This window comes from Mastomys coucha, unplaced genomic scaffold (assembly GCF_008632895.1).
Source record: "Mastomys coucha isolate ucsf_1 unplaced genomic scaffold, UCSF_Mcou_1 pScaffold21, whole genome shotgun sequence".
Taxonomy (NCBI): domain Eukaryota; kingdom Metazoa; phylum Chordata; class Mammalia; order Rodentia; family Muridae; genus Mastomys; species Mastomys coucha.
Genome location: NW_022196904.1, coordinates 156,611,801 through 156,635,982, shown reverse-complemented (window position 1 = coordinate 156,635,982; position 24,182 = coordinate 156,611,801). Strand labels below are relative to the sequence as shown.

Sequence of the window (24,182 nt, the reverse complement as noted above, 5' to 3'; positions counted from 1 at the left end):
CCCTCCTAGCTTTTACACTAACTCTATAGCCAGCGTCATCTCATCCAAGCATTACCAAACACAATCTCCCTGAGAACAAGGTAGATGTTGCTATTCTCCCAACCACTCCCTCTTTCTCTCAATTTCTTTTCCTGTCCCCCTCTGCTATCTCCACAGAAGAACAGCGTCAGGCATCCAGTAGCTCCTTAACACAGTTCTGATGAGTACATGAACAAGCATTAAGGCTTGCTAACTCGACTCTCATTAGCTGCAGTTGATATAGAAGAGCACACTGGCTTCTTCCTTTAAAAAAAAAAAAAATCACATCTTTTAAAGGACTCAGAACACAGAACCACGTGTCAGCATGAGCCCAGAATCCCCTCCGCCATGATGCATGTAGCTCCCCCAAGTCACTCTCCCTCCCATGCTTGTCACCACCCATCCAAAGAGACTAGTTCTCTCCAGACAACTGCCCCCTTACACATTTTCATGCCATTCTAGACACAGTGGCTTTCTGGACTAAGTTGCTCGGTCTCCTATATTTTATATCACTAAGTATTTAGCATCCACAGTCCAATAAGAAAGGGGAGAGGAGCTCTTCCCGACCTCATTTTTCTCCTGATCCTCTCTTCCTCCAGTACCACTAGCATATACTGGTTTTTAAAAAAATCCTGAGTATGATGCTTTAAAAAAAAAAAATTAAGTTTTTAGATGCGTCTACGCGGGTTTGTACATGAGTGTAGTATCCACAAGGGCCACAAGAGGGCATCTATCCCGCTGGAACTGGCTTTATAGGCAGTTAGTTGTGAGCTGGGACCCTCCAGAAGAGGCGTTCCAAACAGCTTAGTCGCCTCTCCAGGCTTTATGCTGCTGCTTTTAGACCCACGATGGTGTGGATCATGCTGGTTCTCATCAGCTGGACAGCTGAGGAGAAGGGCTTGTGGGATCAGAATGCGCATCTAACGTTCTCTTCCTCCTCCCGACTCAGAAGGGGAGCATTAAGCATCATCCCTCATAGAAACAGTGTCGGGGGGGGGTGGGGGTGGGGGGAATCAAGTCCTCAGCAAGCAAGAGAAGCCTCCAGTGAAATGCTTTGTTTTATTTATTGCTTGATTTTCAGTGTATATGTATGATTTGCCTGAATGACTATGTACCTGGTGTTGAAGGAGGCCAGAAGACAATGTTGGATCCCCAGAACTGAGATAGTTGTAAGCTACAATGTATGTGCTGGGAACTGAATGTGAATCCCCTGCAGGAGCAGAAGGGGGTCGGGGGGGGGGGGGGGGGGGGGGGGGGGGTGGACTTCGAGACAGGGTTTCTCTGTGTAGCCCTGGCTGACCTGGAACTTACTCTGTAGACCAGGCTGGCCTCGAACTCAGAAATCCGCCTGCCTCTGTCTCCCAAGTGCTGGGATTAAAGGCGTGCACCACCATGCCCAGCTAGAAGGGCTCTCTTAAGCACTGCACCATCTCTCCAGCCTCTGAAGTCTTTCTCATCACAACATTTTATTATACACATATAGTGCATATGCTCCCAGGACATAGAACACTCATTTACAAAGCATTATACTTCTTGATGAAATCTGTTACTCTTCAGCAGGTGGATCTGGCGCACTCCAGTCACAGACCTTGGGATCACTTACTTCTCAGTGTGGAGTTTAGTCTTCCCACACTTGCCCTCCTTCTGGCCATTTGTTCGTTACGATCAGAAAGAACCAAGCTACTGGCCCCAAAGCCTTATGTGACAGCAGTTTGCTTGTTCCTCCCATCACCTGCAGTATTTCTCCTTTGTGTCACCCCACCACACAGATGTCATGCATGGCTCATACATGGCACATGCTCACAGACTGACATGGAAGGCTGAGTCCCTCTACCAGCTGCCAAGTGTCTATGACGGGGATAACCTAGGATCTACCAAGTGTCTATGATGGGATAACCTAGGATCTGCTAAGTATCTATGACAGGGATAATCTAGGATCTGCCAAGTGTCTATGATGGGAATAACCTAGGATCTGCTAAGTGTCTATGATGGGATAACCTAGAAGCAGATAGAGGACCGACCCAACACCAGCACATAGCCTAGCTAGCACACCAATGCAACAGACCCTTCCATTGCTGATGAGCGACTTCTGTCCACCTTCAGAGGCACTTAGACAAGACATGGCTGGGTTGTTTTTGCTGATGCATACTTACACTCCGATTTTGTGTTATATGAACTTGGTGTTGATCAGCATGAGCTATTCTGAGTTCACAGAATCACAGAGCACACATCTGAAGTTCTCCTGCATTTACCAGAGTCAGGGTCATTCCACTGCCTCAGATATGGGCATGGCACACTAACAACCATCCCATCACTTTAAAGTAGTACTGCTTGCTGTCTTCTATCCCAATTCTAAAAAATGGAAAAAAACAAAACAAAACAAAACAAAACAAAAAACCCTGGCCTAAAACCAGAAACAAGTCATATAAAAAGCTGTATGAACTCTGAGCTTCCCAGTATCTGGGCCAAGGGATCCAATGAGAACAATGTTAGGCCAATTCTTGGGCACCAAATACACTGACAAGGAAAGATACGAAAGGGAAGAGGGGTGCAGGAGGAGATGGGCTCCTCCCGTTCTCTCCCTGCTCACTGATTACCTGGGGTCTTCTCCGGCAGAATCTTCAGAAAAGCAGAATTCACTCTCTCTCCATCTTCCTGCATGCCTCACTGTACCAGGGTCACTAAAGTAAAGGGTTCTAAAGCCAAGGGCTCCTTATGACCAGAGAAATCCTTTCTAAGGGCGCACTCTACCCCAGTGAGGCAGTGTCCAGTGTGTTCTACTTAAGCTAATTCCCCAAGAATGTAAGGGGGCTTGGCTCCATTAACAGCAAGCTTTTCCTTTCTAGTTCATTTCCTAGTCATCTTCTGTTGTGGGTTAAGATAGCAACAGAAACAACAACAACAATAACAACAACAACAGGACTACCTATTCCTTACTAAACTGGCCATTTCTTCAAGTTTGTTTTTATTCAACAACAAGAACTTCCTGGGATGATAATCTGAACACAGTCATTATATAGATGGGTATGCTCAGGGGTGCATACTGCAAACATAAATGCCCTGGCATTTAGTTTCAAGTGTTCAGTCTTATATTCTTTAAAGGGGGGCTGGGGGTGTTATTTGGGGCTGGAGAGATATCCCAGCAAATAGGAGTTCTTCAGACACCCTTGGTCTTTGCCAATTTTGTGAGTGTGTGTGCATGTGTGTGCGCGTGTGTGTGTGTTTACGTGTATACCTTTATAAAAGTGTATGCAAGTGCCATGAGGGCCGGAAGTGAGCACTGGATCCCCTGAAGCTGAAATTATGTACATACATACCTGCTATCAGTGCCAGGACCTGAACTTTGATCCTCTGATAGAGTACCAAGGGCCCTGAGCCATCTCTCCAGCCCTCCCATCACCCACTCTAAGCACGACAAGTGTGAGCCCTTGGAGTTCTCCGTGAGAGCAGGATCCACCCTGAGTCATGTCTCCAACCCTCAGAACAAACTTGGCAAACCCAGAGGAGAACAAACACAGTTCCTCTCCCCCTCTCTCTTCCTCTCAGCTCCTTCTGAGGGCACTGTACAAAAGCATCTTCCTCAGCTTATTTTGGTTAATTGAGGAAAGGCAAACTAAGGTTTAAGGCCTGGGTTTCACACACATCACAGTGATCCTCCTGAAAGGAAAGCATGGTCTGGCTTCCTTTCAATTAGCACCTGTCATGAGGGCGAGCGGTCGCTGTCAACCTGACACAACTTACCATCCCCCAGGAAGGGTCTCAAGGAAGGATTGTCTACAGTGGCTCAGCCTGTGGATATGTCTGTGAAGGATTGTCTTAATTTTTGTGGGAAAATCCAGTCCAGTGTGGGTAGCACTATTCCCTAGGAAGGGAATCCTGCACTGTGCAAGAGTACAGCAAGCATGCATGCATTCATTGTCCCCCAGCTGGGTGTGACTAGCTATTAGAAGTTCCTGCCTAGGCTTCTCCAAGATGGTGGACCATAACCTCAAATTGCTTGCGTTTCTTTCTCTTCAGCCTATGTCTACAGGAACAGAAATGAATCTAAGATAACACGGAATTAAACCTAAGCTTTAACTTCAGAGCAAGTAAGCAAACGGCTCACCTAAACAGATGGGTACTCATAGGACTTGCCAACAAACAACAGATCTTTTAGCATAAGATCCGAAGCTCTTTAAGTGACTGCCAGAAATGGGTGGAGGGGTAATAAATGTGCGTTGAGAGTGAGGTGGGGCGTGGGAAGGGCTAGGGAGAGGAACACGTAGAATCAGGTATGCGTGGCCTCTGCTTCCTCACCTAACAATAGTAAGCTGAAGCACAAAGCAGTTAAACCACCGTGTTTACATAGCTCAGCTACTTGCCTGAGAGGTTCTACTCATTTCTAGGTCACCACACTGTACGGGAATAAAAGGACTAAGATATACTTTTCTCCTCCTTTCTTTCACACTTAATTACTCAGCGGGATGATCCTGGGTAGCAATGGGAGGCATCTATGACCAGAAGTGATCGGGTACTTTATTTTTACAGGGAGTGGGGTTTCTTACTGCCCATCAAAGGGCAGCGCACATTACAGTGAAGTAGGACTCAGTCTTAAAAAGTTAGCAGGTCCTCGTGTTACAACATGGATGGAACTGGAGGACGCCAAGCTAAAAAGCAAAATAAGGAAAGCATTAAAGGGTGAATAGTATATGATTGTGCCTACAGAGGTCCTGGAGATAGACTCACAGACACAAAAGAAAAATGGCTGCCGGAGGAAGCAGGGAAGGAGGGGTCTGATGAGTTGTTGTCAAGGATGATGAAAAAGAATTCTGAGATTGTTTGTGCAACCGTGTGAATGTGCTTAGCGTTATGGAACTATAAACTGGAAAAGGCCTAAAAGGTTTACATATATTTTAACAAGTAAATCTGAAAAAGAAAAAGAGTGTGTGTGTGTGTGTGTGTGTGAGAGAGAGAGAGAGAGAGAGAGAGGGTCAGACACACAGATAAATTAAAATAAAACACATATGCATGAATCAAAAGTCATTTTACAAAAAGAGACTAAATCGCCAATTCTCTGTTGATGCTTTAGTGTGGAGAAGCTAACTTTAGGACAGTGGGACCAGCGTACATGAGGATCTTCTGCCTGTAGCTGCCACTCTGAGCAAATATCCTGCATGAAGGACTATGGTAAGGATAGGAAGGAAGGTGCTCCAAATCCGAGTCTTACGTAATCCTGAGTCCCATGCAACGAGGACACGTGCCTGGGAAATAAGTGAGCTCACTCAGTCGGGGCTGAAAGGCCGTGTTCTGGCCATTCTTACCCATGTCTTTCCAAACATGAGCTACACATGTGCTATCAAAGAGGTTCCGTGTCCTTCCTCCTTCCGGGTAAGAAACTGAACCTGCTGCTTCCAAAGTCCATGCACAGGTCCTTGGTTAGGAGATCAGGATACAGAGATTTGCTAAAAAGTCATCGAGTCCCCCTTCATCAGGTTCTCTAAGTAAACAGTTACCTGGTCTCTGGGTTAACTCATGAGCGCCCTCTCCAGGAGCACACCAGGAAGGGCAGGAGGAGGACACAGCTTATTCCTGGGGCCCTTGCCTTGCTGATTGAGGTAAGCCTGGATCTCAGAGCTCCAGTCTCCCCAGGAGAGACGCACACCAGAACACTTATTTCCTGAGAGGTCAGGTAAAGTGATTCCTAGTTAATCCCTTGTCAACAGGTACCAATTATTAAAATTGAGACACATTTCTTGGGGTCATTTCAATGTGATTATTAAAATGCGGGATGGGAAGATGGGGCGGGGGAGGAAGAAACTTCAACTAAGAGCCCTCGTTTTAAAAGCATCTCAAAATCTCTTACCTTGGGCTGGAGAGAAGGGCACTGGCTGCTTGCTCTTCTAGGTCCTGAGTTCAATTCCCAGCATCCACATGGTAACTCACAACCATCTGTAATGGGATCTGATGCCCTCTTCTGGTGTGTCTGAAGAGAGCTACAATGTACTAATATAAATAAAATAAAATCTTTAAAAAAAAAATCTCTTAACTCCTTCAATGGACATGGTCCTTAAAGTCTCTCAACTTCTTCGAGGGGCGTGGTCCACATCAATGAGAGAGGTGCAATCAAATGGGTTTTTACAATGTGGTAGAGAAAGGGTGATTGGAATGGAATTTGACCTGTTGAGATTTTATGTTCAGTTGTTAAAAACTTTGGCTCAGGCTGGAGAGATGGCTCAGCAGTTAAGAGCACTGACTGCTCTTCCAGAGATCCTGAGTTTAATTCCCAGCAACCACATGGTGGCTCGCAACCATCTGTAATGCTCGCAACCATCTGTAATGGGATCCGATGCTCTTTTCTAAGTGTGTCTGAAAACAGTGTACTCATATACATAAAATACACAAATAAATCATTTAAAAAACAAAACCAAAAAACCTTTGCCTCATTTTAAGCATCATTAAAAATTCCTAATGCTGAAGGTTATGCAGAGAAGGAAACAAGAGGTGTGGACACTTCTTCCGCTTCCAATCTCCGCACCCTCGTCATTTCCATCAGTGCCATGCTGGATCTGGGGTTCACTGTGTCCTTGGTCCCTGACAGCCACCATGAGGTAGAGGTCTAGGGAGAATTTCTCCTAGTTCTGTGAAAAACAAGCAGTTACTGCTATGACCACCGCATACCTTGGATCTGACTTTCTGCACCTTTATAGTAAGGCACCAAAGAAGGATGTTGTAATTCATTGCTTTATTAGCTACAAAAATGAGAAGGGGGAAATCGCTGAGAAGTGAACCAAGCTCTTGAGTTATTATATTAGATATAGTTATAAATACATTAACGGCATGAAAAATGACTAATGTTATTTTTAAACATTCTACAAACTACAGAAACCTCACCCACTGCTATTGAATATTTTCGGAGGTCTACAGTTATGGAATTAAGCTCAGAGAGTAAAATGCAAACCCCTGGGTTCTCTCCCTCACTTCATCTTTTCTTAAAACACTCCACAAAACACAAACGATCTCTGCTAATTAACAATTTAATCATGCCTTGGGCTCACTTTAATCCCGGGCACACTGCCTCACACTTTGAAATGAAAATCCCATGCTATGGCAGAGGATTTAGAGACTTACGGAGTCAAGAAAAAATCATAACTCCTGCATTTTTAATCATCCATCCTCCTAGTCAATGATTTACCCCACAATCCTCACCAGAAAAAAAATGAAGAAAGTTTTGAGGAACGAGTTATTCTTAAAGTAAATCTCCTACCAGCCTCTGTCAATCATGTTAGCCCTTTCCCCCTAGTTAGCCCTTTCCCACATCCTGCCTGAAAACTACATTACTATTTAATTGCTTGGCGACTTCCCATTTTATTAAGAGGCAGAAAAACATAAAGAGCCAAAACATGGAGATGAGGCCCTAGCCGTAAATTGTTCCCTTAAGCAATGAAACTTGGTTCTCCAGTGTGATGTGGTGGGCACTGTGGAAAAGCCCTACAAGTGCAATTCTGCCTAAGCCCAGAGCCCCCATCACTTACAGCCAGCCCTACAGCTCTCGGGTGTGGGCCATCCATCAGAGCCAGGCTAGTCGACTGCATGCTCTCTAGAGCCAGTGTGAAGGGCATAGCCAGGAGTCAACTTTGTCCACCCCAAATTTCTCTTCTCTTTTTCTGGAGTGATAAAAGCAGAAGACACGGGTGGGATGAATCAGTGCTGGGTCATGATGTAGCGTATGGAAGACACCAGGTTCTGCCTTCCAGTACCAAATGGAAGTGGGCACAGAGGATCTATAAGAAGCACAGCCATGGAAAACCGTATATGGGGGGGGAAAAAAGCGCCGAGCGGTGGTGGGGCACGCCTATAATCCCAGCACTTGGGAGGCAGAGGCAGGCAGATTTCTGAGTTCGAGGCCAGCCTAGTGTACAGAGTGAGTTCCAGGACAGCCAGGGCTACACAGGGAAACCCTGTCTCGGAAAAAAAAGAAAAGAAAAACTGTATATCGGGAGGACTGTGCCCCATCTGCCATGCTGTTTCTTAGGGAACTATTCTGTTTCTTATCGAACTATTCTGCCATAATCCAATGAAAACCGTAGCTAAAATTTCAGCCTTGTGAACTCAGGAGAAACCACGTCTCTCCTGTTCATAAAATCCCCCAATCTCCATTTCTTTCTCTGTAGCAAGACAGAAATCATTATCAGATTAGGCCACATCCTGGAATGTGCCGGCACGTCTGGCCTCTGAAGGCTGCTTCCAGTGGGTCGCAGAGACTAAGTGGGGTCTGGTGTTTCAAAGCCTGGGAAAGCATCCGCTGGTGACTTCTCTAGAAGGCTGCCAGCCAAAAAACAAAGACAGCTAGTGTTATTAAAGCCACCCATTGATGGATACAAGAAAGTAGAATTTTGATGCTGTTCCGAAAGCCTTGCGTGTGCATAGCTGAGAGAGAGAGAGAGGGCACACAAGAAACTCAGCAGGGCTACTGCAGACGGAGATTGGGATGCGTGTTTTCTTTTTTAAAGATATTTAGATTTTTATGATTTTATTGTGTGGGTATTTTGCCTACATATATGTATATGCACCACAGAAGAGAGAACTCAGTTCCCTAGGACTAGAGTTCCAGACAGTTTGTGAGCCACTATGTGGATCCTGGGAATTGAACCTAGGACCAACTCTCAAACCTTCTATTTGGTTTCTGCACATGTTTTACTGAGTGTATGGACATGTATTACTTTTGCCACTAATTTTAAAAGAGCTAAAATATGGGAGAGAATAATGACTAGTATTTTTCTGAACTACCAAGCCCTAACATGAGAGTAAGTGTGTCCTACATCTAGAGCCAAGATTGGGTTTGGAAAAGGCCTTTAGATAACAAAGGCCTTTAGAGTGCCCAAGTTTTCCAGGTCAAATGCTTTCCAAGCAAGTAGATGGAATTTCCAGGAACAAGACTGCCTACCTAAAACACCTAGCAAACTTAGAAGCATTAGCTATTGCGTCGATGGTATCGTCCCCAAGAGAGTACCACTTCCTTTCTCCTTCTCAGACGCAGGGCCCTGAGGATGACCCCAGAGTCATCTTTCCTGGCACCCAGCCAGCACACTCACCAGGAATTTGGCTCAAGTCTAGGAACAGCCTCTGTGTTTACTTTCCACACAGAGGACGACCCAAATAGAGAAAAAGAAACAAAATTACTCCGAGTCCCCAAGGACATATAGTTTGAGTTGGAGGCTGTTAAAAGAATTGTATTTGGCTACTCGTTTGGGGAGGGGAAATGCCAATCTCAAATAGTATTTCAAGCTAAAGTTCAAGTGGATGTATTTAAAATGTCAAGGTCATAAAACAACAATAAGAAAAATGTAAGTAAATTTCCATGTAGTCTGGTGGCTGAGAAATGGTTCCGGTTCATGTCTTCTAAATGCAGTCAATGAAGTATTCAACACCCTGTTATAGGCCCAACCCCTACCCCACAAGACTTACAGGGAAAAGTAAATCAAAAAGTAAATTGCACACTGGTAAGTGCTCAAAGGGAAAAAACGGAACTTGAGGTAAGAGATTTTTCAGAGAATGATCTGCACGTTAGACAGGAGGGCGCTCTCAGGGGAAATCTAAGCTGGAGCCTGCAAGAAGTGATAAAGGCGGGGCTGGGAACACTGTGCTGGAGCGGGTTTCCAAAAGCTTTGCACAAATTGACCTACTTAATCTTATGCACTATTTATGAAGATGGGTCCAGAGTCACACAAGCCAGGAAGTTTGAGAAGCTAATGAACAAGAAGCCCAACAATCCCCAAACACCAGGATCTAGAGTCGTCATTCTAGAACTGCCTCTCTGAGCACTGGGCTGCAAGGGATGCGTTTGTCCATCTGTGTGTGAGTGTGTGTTTTAGCATGCCTGTGTGTTTCTGTGTGCGTGTTTCTGTGTGTGTGTATCTGTCTCTATATGTATGTGTGTCTCCATGTATGTATATATATCGCCATGTATGTGTGTATATCTCTGTGAGTCCGTCTGTGTGTGTGTCTGTCTGTCTGTCTCCATATGTATGTGTGTCTCCATGTATGTGTATATATATCGCCATGTATATATCTCTGTGAGTCCGTCTATGTGAGTGTGTGTGTGTGAGTGTGTGTGTGTTTGATGTACACGAACATTCCAGCCGAGTGAACAGCACCTATAGAACCCTAGAGGCAGAAAGAGGTTGGCATGTTCCCCCGCACCGCAAGGCAGCCAAGCACTGGGACGCAGCGTAAGTGGACAAGAGGTGGGGAAGGAGGGCAGGAAAAGCCAGATCAGGCCCCGCCTTGCAGACCCTGATGAAGAGAATGTCAGGATGGGCTCAGGCAGGGGAGTGCCACTCAGGACCACACCTGAAAGAATTACAGACATCAGTGCAAGGGCTACAGCATTCTTGCTTCCAAATGAGTCTATGCAGCAACGATAAAGGAGAATAAATACTCTACTGTCTAAATGTTTACATATAGTCAATAGCACCAAGGATGATTCAAGGCCAAAAAAAATGACTAATACTTCTCCAGAAAGTAGTTTAGAATTCTGGTAAAATAGAAACAAAAAGAGCTGTTTCTCTAGTGAAATGAGCAAAGTGCCTGAATAGAAAAATCTACAACCATACCAGCACTTGGGAGTCAGAGGCAGGCGGATTTCTGAGTTCCAGCCTGGTCTACAAAGTGAGACTAGCCTGGTCTACAGAGTGAGTTCCAGGCCAAGACTATACAGAGAAACCCTGTCTCCAAAAAAAACCCAAAAAACAAAAAACAAAACAAAACAAAACAATCTACAAAAGAACAAACATGAATACATAAGAAAGTTCATATGTCCATAAAAACTCCATGCAGTTCTTGGGAGGGGTGTATGTGTGGTATGGAATATGGGTAGCTCTCAGAGCCTGTTGTGGTGGTCAGACCTTGCAGGAGGTAGTTCTCCTCTCCCACTTATGGTCCCAGGGAGGGAACACAGACCATCAGGTCTGGCAGCAGATGCTGCCTGCTGAGCCATATCAGCCTCCATTTTGTAAAACATTCATTTATTTTTTGTGAGGATGGAGGTGGTATTTGCAGGCACCATGTTGCACACGTGGCTATCTGAGGACACCTTGGGAGTCAGTTTTCTCCTTCCAGCATATGAGTCTCGGGGACAGAACTCAAGTCATGAGGCTTGGCAGCTGATGCCTTTACACATGTGAGCCATCTCTCCTGCCCTCTTACTACATTTTAAATGTGTTTTTCCTCCCGTGTTAAGACAATTATGGGACTTGAGACCTTGTATATAGTGTCAGGACTATAAACTGGGCTAGCCTTCCAAGTAACACAGAATGAAAAGGGCCCTTTCTTGATTTTACAGCAAAGAAACACTTAGAACGGCCTCAAACGTACAGTTAAAAGGATGGATGTTAACAAACACACCCAACGGGACTTGATAAGTAAAGTACATTTCTAAAATCAACTTCTCAATCACCTTTGATAACTACAAAGTCACTCTCTCAACTGATAAAAGCAGGGAAGCTTTGTTTTTAAACTCTGCTTTAGTACACACGGCCCAACACCAGAGTCCAGCAATCTGACAGTTATGATCTCACTGCTTTCTTTTGTGGCACTGGAGATGGAACCCAGGCCAGCGAGCATGCTTGGCAAGCACGCTACTGAGCGCTCTCCCCAGCACTGATGACGCATTTATGCAGAGTCACTTCTTTGATCTACCTTTTCTCCATTCAATACACATTATTTTTTTTTAAAGATTCATTTATTTTATATCTACTAGTACACTGTAGTTATTTCCAGACACACCAGAAAAGGGCATCAGATCCCATTACAGATGACTGTAAGCCACCATGTGGTTGCTGAGAACTGAACTCAGGACCTCTGGAAGAGCAGTCAGTGCTCTTAACCGCTGAGCCATCTTTTCAGCCTCCACATTATTCTTAATAATAGACAAAATCATACTTTTGAAATGGCTACAAATGTTAAGGCCACCCGGGGTTACAGTGAGACTCTCTTGAAAACAATGAACAAATGAACAGAAACCAAAAAAAGCCAAATCTTCAAGAAAAGAAAAAAAAATCAGCTATCAGGAAATAAGACATGGTGTACTGTTACAGTGGTTCTCAACCTGTGGGTTGAGACACCAGGGGTCACATATTACAATTCATAACAGTAGCAAGATTACAGTTATGGAGTAGCAACTAGATAACCTTAGGGCTGGGGGTCACCATACCATAAGGAACTGTACTAACGGGTAGCAGCATTAGACAGGTTAAGAGCCACTGGTCTATTAAAACTGCGTTGGAGAGGGAGCTAGGAGTAGGCTGCAGATGAACTATGGCAACGGGAGGGAGGATTCTGGAAGCACCCACTGAATCCAACATTATTTCCACGTTCCTCGGAGCACGGCCCTGAGCAAAAAGATTTTCAGAGCAAACCCTGAACAGTGCTCCCAGCTTCTCCATCATCAGTCAAGCATCGGTACATCCACTGAGCAGCTATCAAAACTGTCACCGATGCCAGCAAGCCAGGAGCACAGCCTGACAGCCACACTCACACTAGCCATGTCACGGGAGGTGGGGTCTTTTCACTGCACAGGCAACCGAAGAATTCCGCTTTCCTGACACGGAGTCTCAGGCTGAGCACAGAAGCATCGGCAACCTTCCCCATGGCTTCGGAGGCTGGCAGGTCTGCCTCAGCACCCTCAAGTGGAGCTGTGGGGTACACTGTCAGGTCTAGCCTCCCGCACAGCAGAGTCCTCTAAGAGCTCAACTGCTGTTTTTTTGTTTTGTTTTTTGGGTTTTTTGTTTTGTTTTGGTTTGGTTTGGTTTTGGTTTTTCGAGACAGGGTTTCTCTGTGTAGCCCTGGCTGTCCTGGAACTCACTCTGTAGACCAGGCTGGCCTTGAACTCAAAAATCCACCTGCCTCTGCCTCCCAAGTGCTGGGATTAAAGGTGTGCACCACCACTGCCCAGCCCACACACACTTTTGTTTGTTTGTTTGTTTTTTAAGATTTATTTATTTATTTTTATGTATAAGAGTGCACTGTAGCTGTACAGATGGCCGCTCGCTCCGACCCCCACACACACATTTTTAAAAGGTGAACTTTTAGAGTTCCCAATACATAACAAGCAATTGAGACAGTATTACCAATCCCCACATCTGATCATTACCATATCTATATGTACTACAATTCTACACTAAACTGCATAAATATATACATTATGTATCAACCTTAAAAGTAGGGCATGGGGATTGAGGAGGTTTGAATAAGAACGGCCTCCATCAATCGGCTCATATAGCTGTAGCCTTATTGGAGTACGTGTGGCCTTGTTGGAGGAAATGTGTCTTTGGGGATGGGCTTTGAGGTTTCAAACGACCATGCCAGGCCCAGTCTTTTATGATTAGGATACAGTTCTCAGCTACTGCTCCAACACCTGCCAGTTCTCAGCTACTGCTGCCATGGTCCCGCCATGATGATAATGGCCTGGACCCCTGAAACTGAACGAAGGCCCTCAGTTAAATGTTTTCTCTGATATGAGTTGCCTTGGTCATGGTATTTCTTCTTAGCAATGGAACATGACAAAGACAGGGATTCTGCTCCGTGCGTAGAGTACTTTTATCACATGCGTGAAAACGCATGAAGACCTGGGTCTGAGCCCCAGTGTTACATACACTGGTTGTGATACACAACAGTCATCCTGGTACTCAGGAAGTGAAGCTAGGAAGATCAGAAGTTCAAAGTCGCTCAGAAGGATAGGTCAGAAGGCAAGGCTGGCAACCTGAATACAACCTAGAGAAGCCATGTTAAGAAGGAAGGAGAGAGTCAACTCAAGTTATTCTCTGACCCTGACATCCGCACATGTGCTGAGGCACACTCACCCTTATACACACAATGCACAGCATGCACTCACACTCATGTGTGCATACACACAGAGCCCTCACACTATTAACACTAACAATAATAACAATAATAATAATAATAATAATAATAATAATAATAATCAGCTCAGGGCTATCCTAGGCTGCATTGGGAGTTTGAGGCTGGGATATAAGAGATCCTGACTCAAACGGCAAAGGAGGAACTCTTCTTCCTTTGATATCCATTCAGCCCCTTGGGCACTGAGCTCCTAGCCTCAGTTTCCCCACCTATGCACTCGTGCTGTCCACATGGTTCCCCATCATACTTCTAACACGCCCAAGCTTCCTCCTCCCAACCCTGCCACCCTCACCCGGGGAGCATTGGCTTTGCCCTTCCTTTCCCAGGACATCTCCGGCCCTGCATCTCCCCACCGGGCACTCTGTGGCTTATCTTTATGCATGGAGCATCAAGAGTGAGAATTAAGGACTCAGAGACAGACGTCTAGAGTACACAACAGCTACGTCACAGACCGTTCTATGACATGCAGTGAGCAAAACGGTCGCCAAGTCAGTTTCCTCTCCTGTAAAAACCAGGTTAGTAACAGTGCTCACCTCCCTCACAGGTATGCAGTGAGGATCAACATGTGTGTGTGTGCGCGTGCGTGCGTGCGTGTGTGTGTGTGTGTGTGTGTGTGTGTGTGTGTGTGTGTGTGTGTGCGCGTGCGCACACGCAAGCATGTGACTGCACACACATGCCTGCCTGTCTCCAGCAGCCTGGTTTTCCCTGTTTCTGCTCTGCCATTATACTTAAACTCTCTGAATGAAGGCCGGGCGGTGGTGGCGCACGCCTTTAATCCCAGCACTTGGGAGGCAGAGGCAGGCGGATTTCTGAGTTCAAGGCCAGCCTGGTCTACAGAGTGAGTTCCAGGACAGCCAGAGCTATACAGAGAAACCCTGTCTCAAAAAAAAAAAAACAAACAAACAAACAAACAAACAAAAAAAACTCTCTGAATCAACTGAGGTAGGGATGGTTGTGTGTGAGCTTCACCTCATCACAGCTAATGCTAACAGTATGACACTGTCAGCAGTTTAGTGTCTGCTGTGAATTACTAATTTGGTAACAATCACATTTCATTCAAAACAAGCGTAGTATTTTTTTCAAGTTATGTGAGCACGCACTTATATGTAATTACAGGAGACAACTGTAGTAGACAACAATTATTGAGCACGTATCAAGTAAAGCACCATCCTAAAGCGCTTTACAAGGAAAGTCTTACTGCTAGTTATTTACATTGTACAGGTAGGGAAACTGAGGGGGACGAGCCTCGCTGTGATCTAAATCCAGGCATCTTACTCCAGAGCCTACACCCTTCACCCTTATATGCTGTTCTTCAACTCCATTAGTGATAACACAAAGAGAGAGTGCAGAGGTGACAGTCTCTAAAATACTCGGTAAGAGGGGATATGTACACAAGAATCATTGTGACCTCTAAAACTAAGCTGTTCAAATTGCAATCCTCAAGTGTTGTTGGGCATCATCTATGGCTTCTCTATCCTGAAGCTAAGGAGCCTAACAAGCACAACTTTCTGAAAACCAACTAGAAGACTGTCCCACCAACCCCAGAAAGCCCCTGGTAGCAATGACATGAGATGACCATACAGAAACGACTACACATGTGTTCAACAAATAATCCAGTAGTGAAGCTTCTAAAATTATAGAAAGAAGTGATGTGTACAGCCAAGAGAGAGCGAGGGCCGAAAGACTGAGTATTAAATGCAGCCGTGTAAAACGGTATGGAAAAGGGATTAATTAGCATCTTGTTGAAGTGTGTGGAACAGCCTACTGGTGGGGTTCATTATCTCAGGAGTCCACGTTGACAAGGGTTACAAGCTTAGACTTGTCAGTTACTCAATTTCCCAGAGCCTCGGTTTTCTTAGAGGCAAATGATGATGGAGGTACTGATCTCACAGCATTTATTAAGTTAATAAACTGGCAGGCCAGGAAGATGGCTCTGTAGGTAAAAGTGCTTGCAGGGCAAACCCAAAGACCTGAGATCAGTGCTCACAATCCACAGCGGAAGGAGAAGGACCCAGCCCTGAACGCTGTCCTCTGACCTTTATGCGCACACACGTGTGCACACAGACAGACAGACAGACAGACAGACACACACATACATACACACATACCCTCATATAAACAGTAATAAAGGAAAAATAAATAATCTTTAAAGGAGCCAATAATTTAATGCCTACAAAGGGGATGGTGAGGGGCCTGGCAATAGGGCAAGAATGTGGTAAATGTCAATCATTTCTAGACCAATCTAGCAATTGAACCCCACACACTACATAAACTGGGAAAATAACTCAGTGAGATATTAGCATCTCTGGAAGATGGATAATATTTTTTCTCTTAAATTCCTGTATTTTTACTTTTGTCATTTGAATTTTTAAACCAGCAATATATTAATATTTAAACATTTCCATTTATTTCAAGTAGTCTTAATACTATTCCGCTTGACCTAATAAATTCTTTCCAGTATAAGCCAGTCTACGCGTACTGTATTTATGGAAATGGAGTATTTTATTGATTTAATCTGAAGAATAATACATTTCACCTCCATTCTTCAGCGTCAAACAGGCTGCTCGTATTTCATCCTATAAAAATATTTTCTGCACTCTTATACATTTTCAGATTAAGAGAGTTCTGAATGGAATATTAGAACATTAAAAAAAAACAGTGGAGGGGAATGGATTAATGTCTGTAGAAAGTAAAGTCACAGAGGACAAACATGACAACTTTGTGATGGTTATAAGATAAGAAAGTATAACCTTACCTTAAATCACGTAAGGTCAGAGGTTACTGCAATAAACATTTCAACTCCACAGACAACTTTTGTAGTGCGGCCAGAAGGTGGATGTAATTCAGTAGCTCGGCAGTCCATCCAGGGTGGCGACAATCATTCTGAGAGGAAAAAGATCTCATTGAGGGAAGTGTGACAGAGCAATCTCCTTTCTCAGTTCAGACTGACAGGCCGGGGGATGGGGAGGGTCAATAATCAGGGTCAGTACTGTTTCAGAAACCAAACCTCAGCCTCTCTCTCCTGCTGGAGGCAGGAAACTGCAAAAACCAGTCTCTCTCTCTGCTCCAGGTAAAAGCTAGCCACCACGTTTATGGCGAATTACCTTCACTCTTTCAAAGAAAAGGGCTTGGCCCCTGGTTACCTCTCATCCTCATTTCTTATATCATGTCATATATCATATCATCATTTATATATGTGATATATCTTACATATATATGATATATAAGATACAAGAACTTCTTTTTCATGCCTCTTACTAAATCCACTGGCATAATGCATGTGTCTATGACTTCTTTTTCTTAAAGGTTTATTTATTTATGTGAGTATATTGTAGCTGTCATAAGACACATCAGAAGAGTGCATCAGATCCCATTACAGATGGTTATGAGCCACCATGTGGTTGCTGGGAATTGAACTCGGGACCTCTGGAGGAGCAGTCAGTGCTCTTAACTGCTGAGCAATCTCTCCAGCCCCATCTATGACCTCTTAACAACCAGTAGCCTGGACCCCTCCTGTAGATTGCCACTAGTCCACTCTCTTGCACAGAGACCTGCTTTCTTCCTATTACCAGCACGACCTTGAACAGATCGATCACCCTTGCTTGTCCCTGCGTTCTTGCTTTTCTTGACTACGCAATCAAGATACAATGTCAGCTTTCACACCTTCATGGCTCCCTGAAATCAGAGGCTCCCACCTTGCAGAGTGTAACCAGGTTATCTGTTCTGCCAGAAACCTTGGCTTTGCCATAAATAAGGTGAGAGCATACAACCTGGAGGCTGCTGTGAAATCCGTTAAACAAGAACAGCGCATCCTTGTGTCTCACAGATCCTGCCACAGGCATTCAACAGCACCAGCCAGCTCCCATCCCACCTTACAGACCACCACCAACCCCAAGGCTCTCTGGCCTTAAAACTGCTCAAGTGCTCTTTTACTCAGACCCTTGCTGTTAAAGATTTTGTCTTCTGCCAAATATAGACTCCTCTGCTAGCTTTCCGTTCTCCCCTGGTCTTCTACCACCACACTAACTATGTGCTAAAGGTTTCCAGCTCCTTTCATTCCAGTGAGACTAGTCTGACTAGACAGAGCCATGTGTTCTTACACCTTCCTATATAACTATCCTGTCCCCTTGTGGGGTACAGGCTTGGGTCCCTTGTGCCAGCAATGCTCATTATTCTCATACCTTAACGCTCACACACCACCTAACACACCTGTCTGATGTGATGTCATGTATCCAGTTTAACTGTCCAGCTGGGAGGAGATGATTCGGAGTAAGTTTTCCCTTCAGTGTAGACAGTATTAGAGTTTTTATAAGTCAGTTCTCCTCTGGGTCAGCTCTGCCAGTACTCTTTGAGGTCAACAGGCCTTTACTAAAGGTTTCCTTTACTAAAAGGATTTTGAAAGGTTTCACCGTAAAGAAATAAGAAACGCTTGAGGAGATATATTTACCTGGATTTGACTCACTCACAATATATATGCACTTTAAAATGTAGAGTTACCCAGTTGTATATAATCTTTGTCAGGATCAGTCACCATTGAGTACCAGGCACATCTAACCTGCTGCGTCACATAGGTCCTCGGATACATATGAATATGGCCCAGCATATTTGTAGAAGACACTGAGAAGCAAACGTCAAAAGGCTGGACACCACTTATGGACCATTCAGTCTAAGGATTCCTCATGGGGCCAGGAGATGAGTTTTGAAGTATGTCCAGCACCTGTTAGATCTCACTCCAAAGTGAACATGTCCTAATTCTTCCAACTCATAACCAAGCTCTCAGGAGCATCGTCAATAACTTGTCATGGGAAAAGACAATGGGTTTCTACAATTTTATCCCAAAGATGATGAATAAAGAACTAAAGGAAGATCTTGACTGGCGATGAGTCGGGGATGAGGGATGTGTCAAGAAATGCAGGGAGAGTGTCTGATGGAGGAGAAGTGGAGTCACTACAAAGGCGAAAGAACCATGCCAATAGCTGGGGCCAACAGCAGGGCCGCAAAAGCGCAAAGAGATGAGCATGGTGAAACTCACAGGAGGCCTCAGCCTCAGCCTTGAGAAACAGGAAACAGTAGGTGGCTCTCAGGTGCAACTTTCAATATGGCTGACACAGGATACCTGTGGCAGGGTGGTGAGGAGAAACCAGGAGGGCAAATGGAAACAGTAGACTTACCTGTCAAGAACTCTAAGGTTGACTGCCGGTCACTTTCCAAGACTCTGCCTGACCTAACATTCTGATAAAAACATCTGAATTCTTTAGTTTAATTCCTGTCTCTGTGAGAAATCCTAATGCAGAGAGGAAGGCCTGGTTTGGATGGACAGTAACAGAGAGTGGAGCAGCTAGGTTTATATCACAGTGGGTCAGGAAACAGAGAGAGCTAGCAGGATTTGGCAAGGTGTGTGATGACCTTCCCCAGGGACACGCCACTTCCTCCAGCCAGCTACCGAAGTTTCCACCACCAGCTCCTGAAATAATACGGGCAACAGTTGGAGACGCCTCAGTCCCAAGCTGTCCCAGCCACATATGCCTGTTCTGCTCCCACTCGCTCCCTGTCTCTCCTCTCAAAGTCTGACTAGGAATGGTTGCCTGCTCTGCCAACACCACCCTGCTTGCATGTTTTTTTTTTCTCCCTAAGAAATCTTACAGAACCATTCAACACTTTACGCTGTCAACCCCGGAGAGTTGGCATTCAGCCTGCTGCTTCAGGAACACAACGGTTACTCACACAGATAAAAGAAAATAGATCACAGACCGGACCACGGTGTTGGGTAATTTATATAGTTAATGCTCAATTATTTTAAAAGTAACATGTTTCATCTTTTGAAATACTGTTTGTTCTCAACTATGGGTTTAGAAAATTCAAGATTGAAGCTTTTAAGTGCTATTAGCGTCTTATTGAATCCCCTCCCACATGGGCATGTATGCAGAGCCAATGTATAAACACAATACCCAAACAGGAATGAGCTGGTATTATTGTAACTGTCTTTTCTCATTTATTCTAATGGAAGCACTGTGTTATCGTTTAAGTTTTCTATGCCTTTATTTTAATGACTTTGTGAGATTTCATCTTTAAACCCCTTTAGCTCACTGAAATAATTTCTAAACTTTGTAAAACAGTGCCATGTGAGGTACCCTTTCCCACAACACTAGTTATTTTTCTAGAAAAGGTGACAGGCCAGTCACGTGAAACATAAAGAGCTGATACTGTGAAGAGCTGCCCATGAGAATGTCAAATCCACTCTCCCATACCCCTCTAAATTTATTTATTTATTTATTTATTTATTTAAGTACATTGTAGCTATCTTCAGACACACCAGAAGAGGGCATCGGACCCCATTACAGATGGTTGTGAGCCACCATGTGGTTGCTGGGAATTGGACTCAGGACCTCTGGAAGAGCAGTCAGTGCTCTTAACGGCTGAGCCATCTCTCCAGCCCTATTTTTTAATATTATATTCAAGCCATATGTAGTGGCACACGCCTTGAATCCCAGCACTCAGGAGGCAGAGCCAGGCAGATCTGAGTTTGAGGCCAGCCTCAGTTACAATGAGAGTTCCGGGGCCAGCCAGAGCTATACACACACACACACACACACACACACACACACACACACACACACACCTGTCCAAAAAGCAAACAAAATATATATGATATATATCCTATAGACACTTCAGACTCAGTGTGCATTTGAAGTTAAACACATTTCATCTTATATTTCTTATTCATGCCCTTTGTTTATTTTTCTACCTGAATGTTCCCCAAATGGATTATACCATCTCATTATATCAGGGCATTATCCACTTGGTACCCTGACTGTACATGGGTTGGAAACCTTTGGTTCCACGAAGCAGAACCTACGGAAGCCTCTGAGGCTCAGAAGGGATCGGGGGTGGGAGGGGGGGTGCCTCAAGAGTCTTTCCTATAGATGGATTCAAGCACGTGACCTTGGCCTGGCTCGAAGTTCCAGAAGAGGAACCTCTCTACTTTACTGGCCTACTTCAAAGATCACAGAAAATCAAGGTAAGCCACTCAACAACAAATGCTTTCTTTTCTTCCAAAGGTCCTTTGACCTTTGACATGGGTCAGAGTAATGTTCATAAAAACAAATGAAATGGACAAGATCAGCCCAGTAACTAACAACTGCACCTTATTATCCAGCCCTCCATGAAGCTGTTAGGTGGCCACTGTCTGCTTTTACAGACAAACACTCAATAGAATGACAGATACCTACAAGCCATGTAGGGTTGAGACAATGGCTTACTAAGTGCTTGCTACTCAAGCAAGGGGATCTGAGCGCAGATGCCTGGCACCTATGTAAAAGCAGGACGTGCATGACAGACAGTGCACGTGTGCAACCCCACTGCTTGCAAGTGAGCTGGAGACAGGTGGATCCCTGGGACTCTTTGCTAAAATGGTGAGCTCTGGGTTCAATAAGAGAGTATGCTGGAGGAAGAGGAGGAGGAGGAGAGGGAGAAGGAGGAGGAGAGAGAGGAGGAGGAGGAGGAAAAGGAGAGAGAGGAGGAGGAGGAGGAGAGGGAGGAAGAGGAGAAGGAGGAAGGAGGGGGAAAAAGAGAAGGAGGAGGAGGAAGGGGAAGAAGGAGGAGAAGGAGGAAGAGGAGGAGGAAGAGAAGGGGGGAGAGGGAGAGGAAGAGGGAAAAGAAGACACCAGACACTGACCTCTAGCCTTTATTGAATATGCACACACAGGCATGCCTGCACACACAAACACCAAGCCATACACTTACTGATTCTTAAGATTCTTCTCGCCTGTGTCTTTGCTTTCTCAGCTGTAATCCCAGAGGCTAAGCACATTCCTTCCACCAGCTTCAGACAGCTCCTAGCTCCATCCATTCTGTTGAGCGTCTCTAGTAAACACAGTCTCCAGTAAACTCACTTCTCTCCCTCTATGTTTCTTGATTCTTAAGGGTCATTGTGTTCTATGAAAGTTAAACTATTTTTGGCTGGAAACCAAGGCTGCTCTATCAGCAGAGGCCTTCCTTTCTTCCCAAGGTCCTTGAGCGGCTTATCCGTTAGCGACGTCCGTCCATAGTAACAGCGCATACTCGAGCCCTTTTGTCAAAGGTGAAGTACGCTGTGATCTATAAATATTTTATGTACAGCCTGTGCTGCAACTCTAGATGCCAAGGGCTTCACAGAACTCTATGGCCAACACTGCTTACCAGGTATAGGCTTTGGTATCCTATGTGTCCTTCCCACTCAGTCCAAATTATCAACCCAAATGTCTATTTTGCACTGCGCTAGCTGTGCTGTAGGCAAGGAAGGGTCTGAAATTGGGACAAAAGCAAGCGGCTGATAATTAAACCCGATGACACTCACAGCTCTGTGCTGAAGCCTGAGAGCAAGAGGACATGGCTCTGTGACCCTGGAAGACAGGTTTTTATCAAAGAATATTTATTAGTGGAACCAAATGACTCGTTGCCAGAAAGGAGAAACACACACTTTGATTAATTTATCAGAGACTTAAAGATAGTGCGAGAAATCTGAAGACTAACATGGGTGCAATAGAAAAAGTCTACAAATTGGCTTTAGAAGGTCAAACAAGGGCTGGCGAGATGGCTCAGTGGGTAAGAGCAGTGGCTGCTCTTCCAAAGGTCCCTAGTTCGGATCCCCAGCAACCACATGGTGGCTCACAACCACCTGTAATGAGATCTGACACCCTCTTCTGGTGTGTCTGAAGACAGCTACAGTAAATTACGCCAGAGTAAGCAGGGCCATCAGCCATATGATGGCTCACGGCCATCTGTACAGCTACAGTGTATTCATACACATAAAATAAATAAATAAATCTTTAAAAAAAGAAAAGAAAAGAAAAAAGTCAAGCAAATGTCTCAAATCCTCCCCACCCCCACCCAATATCAGGTACTGGGTCACACATCTCAGGAGCCATGAGCAAGTCAGCTGGCATCCCCAAGGAGTTATAGAAAATTGGCTAGGTGACCAGAGGAAGCACAGCCTATAGACCACCGGGTAGCACCCAGCACTTAGGTAGCTCATCACTGACTTAGGGGCAGGACGCTTGCTCCGTGTTTTTCTCTTTTAACTCTTAGTTACATGTGGCTCTGGCATCCAAGCTTCAGGCAGGGCTACATCTGCCCTCTGCCTGCACCCACAGAGGACTGGGAGTCCCAAGAGAAAGCCCTGATGTTGAAAGTATACTCATGTGGCCAAGCATGACCTCAAAAGTGGTCCAAAAGTGGCAGGGACCACTGCCAACACAGGACCCCATGGCCTTACTGACACTGTGACGGGCACTCAGGTCTGGAAGCTTGATGCAACCCCAGGAGGGAGGTGTCAACCCCAGGAAGCAAGAATCTCAGGAACAACCAAGGTGAACCTTGTAACTCGAGGAAAGATGCCCACAGTGAATATTCAGTCACTTAAGAAAAATGCAATAATCCCCGAGCCTCTAGACTGCGGACTAAGATTCATCCCCAAATCAAATCAACTATTAACTGAACAAACAAGAGGGAAGGAGCCCAATGCCCAGCCTGTATTTTCTTAGTTCTGTGTCATTGGCTTTCCACATTCTTATTAAAGGAGGCTTTTCAAGCAGACACCCGTGAGAAGGCTCGGACCACGAAGCCTTTCACTAAAACCTCGGTCTCACTTGTCATCACTGCCAGGTAAGACGTCTGCACTAACAGAGACGGGCACCACTGAAAGCATCAGGTGCTGACAGCCATGGAGCCTCGGGAACAGAACAACTAGATCATGAACCACACTCCCTCTGAGTCAACATCAGCCTAGAGCCCAAAGCGGTCGCTCCCCCTAGAGTAAGGTTAATGGCTAAATCCACAACAGGGAGCCAACGAGCCAACGGTATGTGCAGAGAGAACGCCTCTGTCCTTTCATGCGATCTGTGGCCTCTTCGGGGGTTTTCTGAAGAAGCCACCATGTCAAAGAAAGGCCACCTTCCTACCTCCCAACACACTCCTGTGACCTGGCTCCATTCCTGCTGCGGTGACCTGTAGCCAGGCAAAAGGCATCAGAGAGAGTGAAAGACTTCTTTCTACAGAGCTGGGCTGCAGAAAGCTGAGCACGGAGATGTGAAAAGTAGGGACAATGGGTTTTTTTTTTCCCCCTGGGTCTCCTAAGGTCTTAGGAGTACTCCGGGGTCCCAATAGATTCATTCCTAAGTCAGTTTTGTTCCTTGCAGCAAAAGATTCCAGTCTCTCTCATGTGCCACATTTGCTGGGCATGCTGGGAGCTCTAAAACAGAGCATCGTGGTGGGGGTTGTGGGGGGGGGGG

The 24,182-nt window shown here is 45.1% G+C and overlaps 1 protein-coding gene across 4 annotated transcripts in view; it reads right to left on the bottom strand.

Moving 5' to 3' along the window:
- Kank1 (KN motif and ankyrin repeat domains 1) overlaps positions 1-24,182 on the bottom strand; it is a 190,996-nt gene that overhangs the window by 99,157 nt on the left and 67,657 nt on the right. For 3 of the 4 annotated variants that reach the window (XM_031389988.1, XM_031389987.1, XM_031389991.1), the window contains exon 3: positions 16,670-16,797. The gene's annotated coding sequence lies outside the window, so the exon portion shown is untranslated. Of the gene's footprint in view, positions 1-16,669; positions 16,798-21,657; positions 21,789-24,182 lie in introns of those variants that run through there. The other variant, XM_031389989.1, reaches the window with a different exon arrangement.